We start from the raw sequence: 7220 nt of genomic DNA, 5'->3' as shown, positions 1-7220 counted from the left end.
GTGGCCTCTCCCGTTGCGGAGCACAGGCTCCGGACGCGCAGGCTCAGCGGCCATGGCTCACGGGCCCAGCCGCTCCGCGGCACGTGGGATCTTCCCGGACCGGGGCACGAACCCGCGTCCCCTGCATCGGCAGGCGGACTCTCAACCACTGCGCCGCCAGGGAAGCCCTGCCCATTATCTTTGAAGAAGAGAATTTTTCTTGCTAATATTGCACAACCACAGAAAAAAGGAAAATATTCTCTACTGTAATTGTATCTATGTATTGACAGTTAAAATTCATATTTAGTTCATTAAAATGTTTGTGTTCTTCATTGGATCTGGAAAAAAGCTAATTTAACTCAGTATATTTTTGTCATGACTAATTCTGTTGGAAACATACTAGGCCTAAGCTTGCTATCAAATAACAAGAGTTGAATCACTTGGATCCTACACAGAAAATTTCCATCTCTCAAAAAGCTGAGTTGTACCCAATAGTCTCCTTTATTAGGATGCTGTAAATAGGATGTTAAAAAGATGTTAGTTAGGATGTTAAAAAATAACTTGGTGTAAACAAAGACACTTCCTTGCGGCTCCCGTTTTCCCTGCCTTGTGATTCTGGCACGGAGCCAGGAACACAGAAGATGCTGGACGACGTCTTGTAGGCGAAGCGCCTGTGATCAGCAGTGTGCTCTGGGAACCAGGCAGACCTGCGCTGCTGCTTAAATCATGGGCCCCAACCTTTTTGGCACCAGGAACCGGTTCCGTGGAAGACAATCCTTCCACAGACGGGCGGTGGGGTGGGGTGGCTCAGGTGTCAATGGGAGCGATGCGGAGGCAGGTGAAGCTTCACTCACTTGCTCGCTGCTCACCTCCTGCTGTGCAGCCCGGTTCCCAGCCACCATGGCTTACTTTCCCGAACAACTGAAATCCTTACATTTACATTTTCACGAGGTGATCGGAATAGGTGACTTCTAAACTGAAGTCCCCACCACTGATTTCCGTGAGCAAGAAATGATAGACATGGTCAGTTGTACCACCAAATTAAAATGTATTGAGTTCTGTGGCTTAAGTTGAGCCAGTTATGTACACAGCTAGGAGGAATGAGAGACAGTCATGAGTCGTGCAGTGTGTAGCCGTCAGAGAAGAAAAGGAGGAGCAGGGTTACACACGTGCAAGCCGGGAGCCTGGACAGGGCTCATCCCTGACTCTGCCACCTGGGACATCACTTATCCCAATGGGAGCTCAGTTACCTCTTACTTAAACCGGGTATAATTCATATATGTACCTCCCCGGGTCATCACAGGGATGGTGCCTGTGGAGGTGCCCATCAAGCTGGGCACAAATGTAACAAACCACTACTTTCATTAATGGAGGAATAAGAACAATGGCCCCAGAAGCCAGAAATAAAGACGGACATGTACTTAAGGATAAATACATGCACAGCAGTGAGAGGCCCGCGTACCGCAATAAAAAAAAAAATACATGAAGAGAAGAAGAAACTACTTAAGATAACTTTGTACGCTACCTTAATCTCAAATCACATTCCATTTCTTTTTTTTTAATTTATTGATTTATTTATTTATTTTTGGCTGCGTTGGGTCTTCGTTGCAGTGTGCAGGTTTCTCATTGCGGTGGTTTCTCTTGTTGCGGAGCATGGGCTTTTAGGCATGCGGGCTTCAGTAGTTGTGCACACACGGGCTCAGCAGTTGTGGCTCGCAGGCTCAGTAGTTGTGGCTCACGGGCTCTAGAGCACAGGCTCTGTAGTTGTGGCGCATGGGCTTAGTTGCTCTGAGGCATATGGGATCCTCCCGGACCAGGGCTCGAACCTGCATCCCCTGCATTGGCAGGTGGGTTCTTAACCACTGCGCCACCAAAGAAGTCCCTCACATTCCATTTCTAATCATTGCCATTCTTTACACCACCTTGTTCTCGGGAAAGTCAGAATCTCCAATGAAATTGGTGAAGACCCTGAGGTAGAGGTGGGTTGAGAGGATTAGTAAATGTCAAATAACAAAAGAGAAGAAAGGATGAATCAAATCCTGGTCCATTCTTCAGTGAGCTGCATGCAATCTTTCTGGTCCCCGCCATCTCTTGGATTTATAGATGTATAAACATAGCCTCTGTTCTCCAGGATGGATTTAATTACCATCAAGAAGTATTTTTCAAGTAAACACTTCAGTTTCTGCGTCTGCCTCTGCCTCATCACAGCTGAAAGCAAATTAGGGGTTAAAAAGGTTCATATCATGTACAGAACAACTATGATTTTCTAAATGAAGGACATCTTTAAACATTTGAGAGGGCTTCAATTTTCATAGACGCCATATTCTATATTTAACCAGAATCGACAGTATAATGTTCAAAATACCCATGGAATACTAATGAAATCAATGCAACTTAAGTTTAATCATGTTTATGTCTAAAATCACCATGCAATGTCTTTTTCTCCTTTCCTTACCAATCTCTTGATTGATTGCTGTAACGATACTCTTTCGGTACCATCATGGGCAAGTCAACTAAAAAATGTATAACTTGAATCTCTGAACATCTGCAAGATTCAGTCCAATTTTGCTTATGTTAAGCCTTATTTCAAATCTGGAGCATTAAAGGTAAAACTTTAGCCTTAATCCCTGAAGCATGCCAGGGCTTTAAATCAATAATAATGGACAGATATTCTCAAACACTGCCTTCAGTATTGTGATCATTTCCCCAGCAGAATGCACTTTGTTCTGAGTTCTTCAGTATACCTTCTTGTAAACAAGGTGCACACGCACGCACCCGCGCGTGTGTGTGTGTGTGTGTGTGTGTGTGTGTGCGCGTGTGTGTGGTCCAACACTGTCTCTTTTTATTTTTTCCTGGAAGTACATATATTATGTCTTCTATTTCCAGGAAGAGGGAACACATGCTCTTTTCCCTACTCCTCTCATTATGAACAACTGAACACCCTGGACATTTCATATAAAACAAACAGAAGAAGACTCTGGAAGGGGGAGAGAAGAAGACCTCAGCTGAAGACTTCAGGCCCTGAGGAATGACACAGTGGTGAGTTCCCTGGGTTTGCTTTTTGCCTTGTGTATCTCACACTTGCAGCTGAAGAAACCAGTAACCCAGAAATACCAATGGGCACAGACCAAAAAAAACCAAGAAGCCCCAACAAAAGCCTGCTGTCTCATGTGAGAAGCCTATTGTCCTCCCTCACCAGGCTGGAACAAGATGCCCCACCACCACCACCATTGCCCAGTGGACACAAAGGCTCCAACCACTGCCCAGTGGTATTGACTCCCTTCCCCTTGGTACCAGTGGAGGCTATGAAAACCTGGAATTCTTGCACCCCTCCCTGTGGTGATGAGGTAGACCCTCACACTTCCTCTGCTGGAGTGGTGTCCGAGCATGCCTGTTAAACCAGAGCCTTAGATGAGATCCAGAGTTTCACAGCAAAATACCACAAAAGTCCAGGTTTCAATAAAAAATCACTCATCATACCAAGAACCAGAAAAATCTCAATCAGAGTGAAAAAGAGAACCATGGGTGTCAAACCAAGATGACAAAAATGTTAGAATTATCTGACAAAGATTTCAAAGCAGACATGAAAAAAAAATGCATCCACAAGCAATTTCAAACAGGCTGGAAACAAATGAAAAAAAAAAAGAAAACTTCAGCAAAGAGATGGAAAGTCTCAGCTAAGAAACAGGAGATATAAAAAAGAACTAAGTGGAAATTGGGAATCTGAAAGGCACAATAACCAAAATAAAAATTCACAGGTTGAGCTCAATAGCTGAATGAAGGGAAAAGAGGAAGGAGTGGGTGAAATGCAGAATTAAGCAATAGAAAACTCTCATCTCAAAAACCTGAAGAAAGAAGAGCAACATAAACCCAAAGCAAGCACACGGAAGGATATAAATAAATACAAGGAAATGAATGAGTGAATCAATGAACAGAAATAAAGGACAGAAATAAATGAAATTGGAAACAGAAAAACAACAGAGAAAATCAATGGAACAAAGAACTGTGTTTTTTAAAAGATCAATAAAACTGACAAATCTCTAACAACACTAACAAAAAAGAAGAGACGAGAGAGAAGACACAGATTACAAATATCAGGGATGAACGAGGGACATCACTACAGACCCTGCAGACACGGGAAGGGTAATAGGGGAATCCTAGGGACAACTCAGCACACAGATTGGACAACAGGGATGGAATGGACACGGGGATGGGCACACTGCTGGCGCGGTCCACCCCTGGGGTGGATGGACCTCCACAAGAGTCCCACAGAGGCTCAGGAAGGAGGCTCTGGGGTCATGGGTGCAGGAATTGTGATCATTTCCCCAGCAGAATGCACTTTGTTCTGAGTTCTTCAGCATACCTTCTTGTAAACAAGGTGCACACGCACGCACCCGCGCGTGTGTGTGTGTGTGTGTGTGTGTGTGTGTGCGCGTGTGTGTGGTCCAACACTGTCTCTTTTTATTTTTTCCTGGAAGTACATATATTATGTCTTCTATTTCCAGGAAGAGGGAACACATGCTCTTTTCCCTACTCCTCTCATTATGAACAACTGAACACCCTGGACATTTCATATAAAACAAACAGAAGAAGACTCTGGAAGGGGGAGAGAAGAAGACCTCAGCTGAAGACTTCAGGCCCTGAGGAATGACACAGTGGTGAGTTCCCTGGGTTTGCTTTTTGCCTTGTGTATCTCACACTTGCAGCTGAAGAAACCAGTAACCCAGAAATACCAATGGGCACAGACCAAAAAAAACCAAGAAGCCCCAACAAAAGCCTGCTGTCTCATGTGAGAAGCCTATTGTCCTCCCTCACCAGGCTGGAACAAGATGCCCCACCACCACCACCATTGCCCAGTGGACACAAAGGCTCCAACCACTGCCCAGTGGTATTGACTCCCTTCCCCTTGGTACCAGTGGAGGCTATGAAAACCTGGAATTCTTGCACCCCTCCCTGTGGTGATGAGGTAGACCCTCACACTTCCTCTGCTGGAGTGGTGTCCGAGCATGCCTGTTAAACCAGAGCCTTAGATGAGATCCAGAGTTTCATAGCAAAATACCACAAAAGTCCAGGTTTCAATAAAAAATCACTCATCATACCAAGAACCAGAAAAATCTCAATCAGAGTGAAAAAGAGAACCATGGGTGTCAAACCAAGATGACAAAAATGTTAGAATTATCTGACAAAGATTTCAAAGCAGACATGAAAAAAAAATGCATCCACAAGCAATTTCAAACAGGCTGGAAACAAATGAAAAAAAAAAAGAAAACTTCAGCAAAGAGATGGAAAGTCTCAGCTAAGAAACAGGAGATATAAAAAAGAACTAAGTGGAAATTGGGAATCTGAAAGGCACAATAACCAAAATAAAAATTCACAGGTTGAGCTCAATAGCTGAATGAAGGGAAAAGAGGAAGGAGTGGGTGAAATGCAGAATTAAGCAATAGAAAACTCTCATCTCAAAAACCTGAAGAAAGAAGAGCAACATAAACCCAAAGCAAGCACACGGAAGGATATAAATAAATACAAGGAAATGAATGAGTGAATCAATGAACAGAAATAAAGGACAGAAATAAATGAAATTGGAAACAGAAAAACAACAGAGAAAATCAATGGAACAAAGAACTGTGTTTTTTAAAAGATCAATAAAACTGACAAATCTCTAACAACACTAACAAAAAAGAAGAGACGAGAGAGAAGACACAGATTACAAATATCAGGGATGAACGAGGGACATCACTACAGACCCTGCAGACACGGGAAGGGTAATAGGGGAATCCTAGGGACAACTCAGCACACAGATTGGACAACAGGGATGGAATGGACACGGGGATGGGCACACTGCTGGCGCGGTCCACCCCTGGGGTGGATGGACCTCCACAAGAGTCCCACAGAGGCTCAGGAAGGAGGCTCTGGGGTCATGGGTGCAGGAAATTCTGGATTCCAGGCACCTGGAGCATGGTCTAGAAGGGAGGGGAACAGAATCTGGAGGAGCACATCTTTAGTGAGGGGCAAGGCCAATGCAGGCCAGAGGGGGCTTCTGGTACTCAGGGCCCAGGCCAGGGGCTCCTCTTGCCCAGGTGTAAGGACTGTACTGATTAAAGACTCTTTTCTTGCTGCTGTGGGGGGGTGACTGTGAGTTGGAAGATACAGAAGACTACCAGGGATTTGGGGCCACCAGAGTGAACACCCATCCTGCAGGTTTATATGTGGCTTTGCAGACACAGACGGTTCATTACTTAAGAAGCATTTATGGGTCTCTGCAATGAGCAGGAGCTGGGCGAGGCTGACAGTCTGGTGGTAAAAAAGAGACCCCAGAGGGGCCATGAGAGCTTGGGGAGAGAGGCGGGGGGGTGACTGTGAGTTGGAAGATACAGAAGACTACCAGGGATTTGGGGCCACCAGAGTGAACACCCATCCTGCAGGTTTATATGTGGCTTTGCAGACACAGACGGTTCATTACTTAAGAAGCATTTATGGGTCTCTGCAATGAGCAGGAGCTGGGCGAGGCTGACAGTCTGGTGGTAAAAAAGAGACCCCAGAGGGGCCATGAGAGCTTGGGGAGAGAGGCACCACTTGCCTGCAGCACTGGCACGAGCTCCACACACCCTGCGGAGGCCACCACTCTCCCCGTGCTGTCTCCACGTGGTCCCACCAAGGTCCACAGCTGTGCTAGAAAATTACTGAAGCCAGAGGGCTCTACCTTCTCAATTCCTCATCCTATATATAGTCACGGTTTCTGTGGATGGACAAACATTATCTACATAGCTACTAAGACATAAAGTTTATCCCGAGTTTTCTTCTTTTATTGGCAAGGAAGTAAGCTAGGCAGCATCTCACTGAGGTGGGTTAATTAGAACATACTAGCATGCAGATTTGGGAGCTGACCATCTGAGACCTTCCACCTGGCAGTTATTTCTGTAACAGCTGTTTGTGTTTAATTACTTGCTCTGCTACCCTCAGGTGGGAGTGAAGGTTCTGCTGGGAAGAGAGAGGACTCTCCACGAACGAGGTCTGGCTTCCTGACAGCTTATTTAGAATTAAGCCAAAAACCACAGGAACAGATCATGAAAACACAGTCATAAAATCACTAGAAATGATCAGTCTTTCCTCCAAAGCTGCATCATTGGTCACGTTCTCCAGGGCTCGGTCCCAAATTTAGTTTTTGATGAGTTTCCATCCTTTCCCTGTAGCACCCGGGCTATCACATCTCCCTGCACGGACGCTCTGCCTCACCACCTACA

This window comes from Physeter macrocephalus, chromosome 10, assembly GCF_002837175.3.
Source record: "Physeter macrocephalus isolate SW-GA chromosome 10, ASM283717v5, whole genome shotgun sequence".
NCBI lineage: Eukaryota > Metazoa > Chordata > Mammalia > Artiodactyla > Physeteridae > Physeter > Physeter macrocephalus.
The sequence above is the reverse complement of the archived record's forward strand: the minus strand, read 5'-3'. Positions refer to the sequence as shown.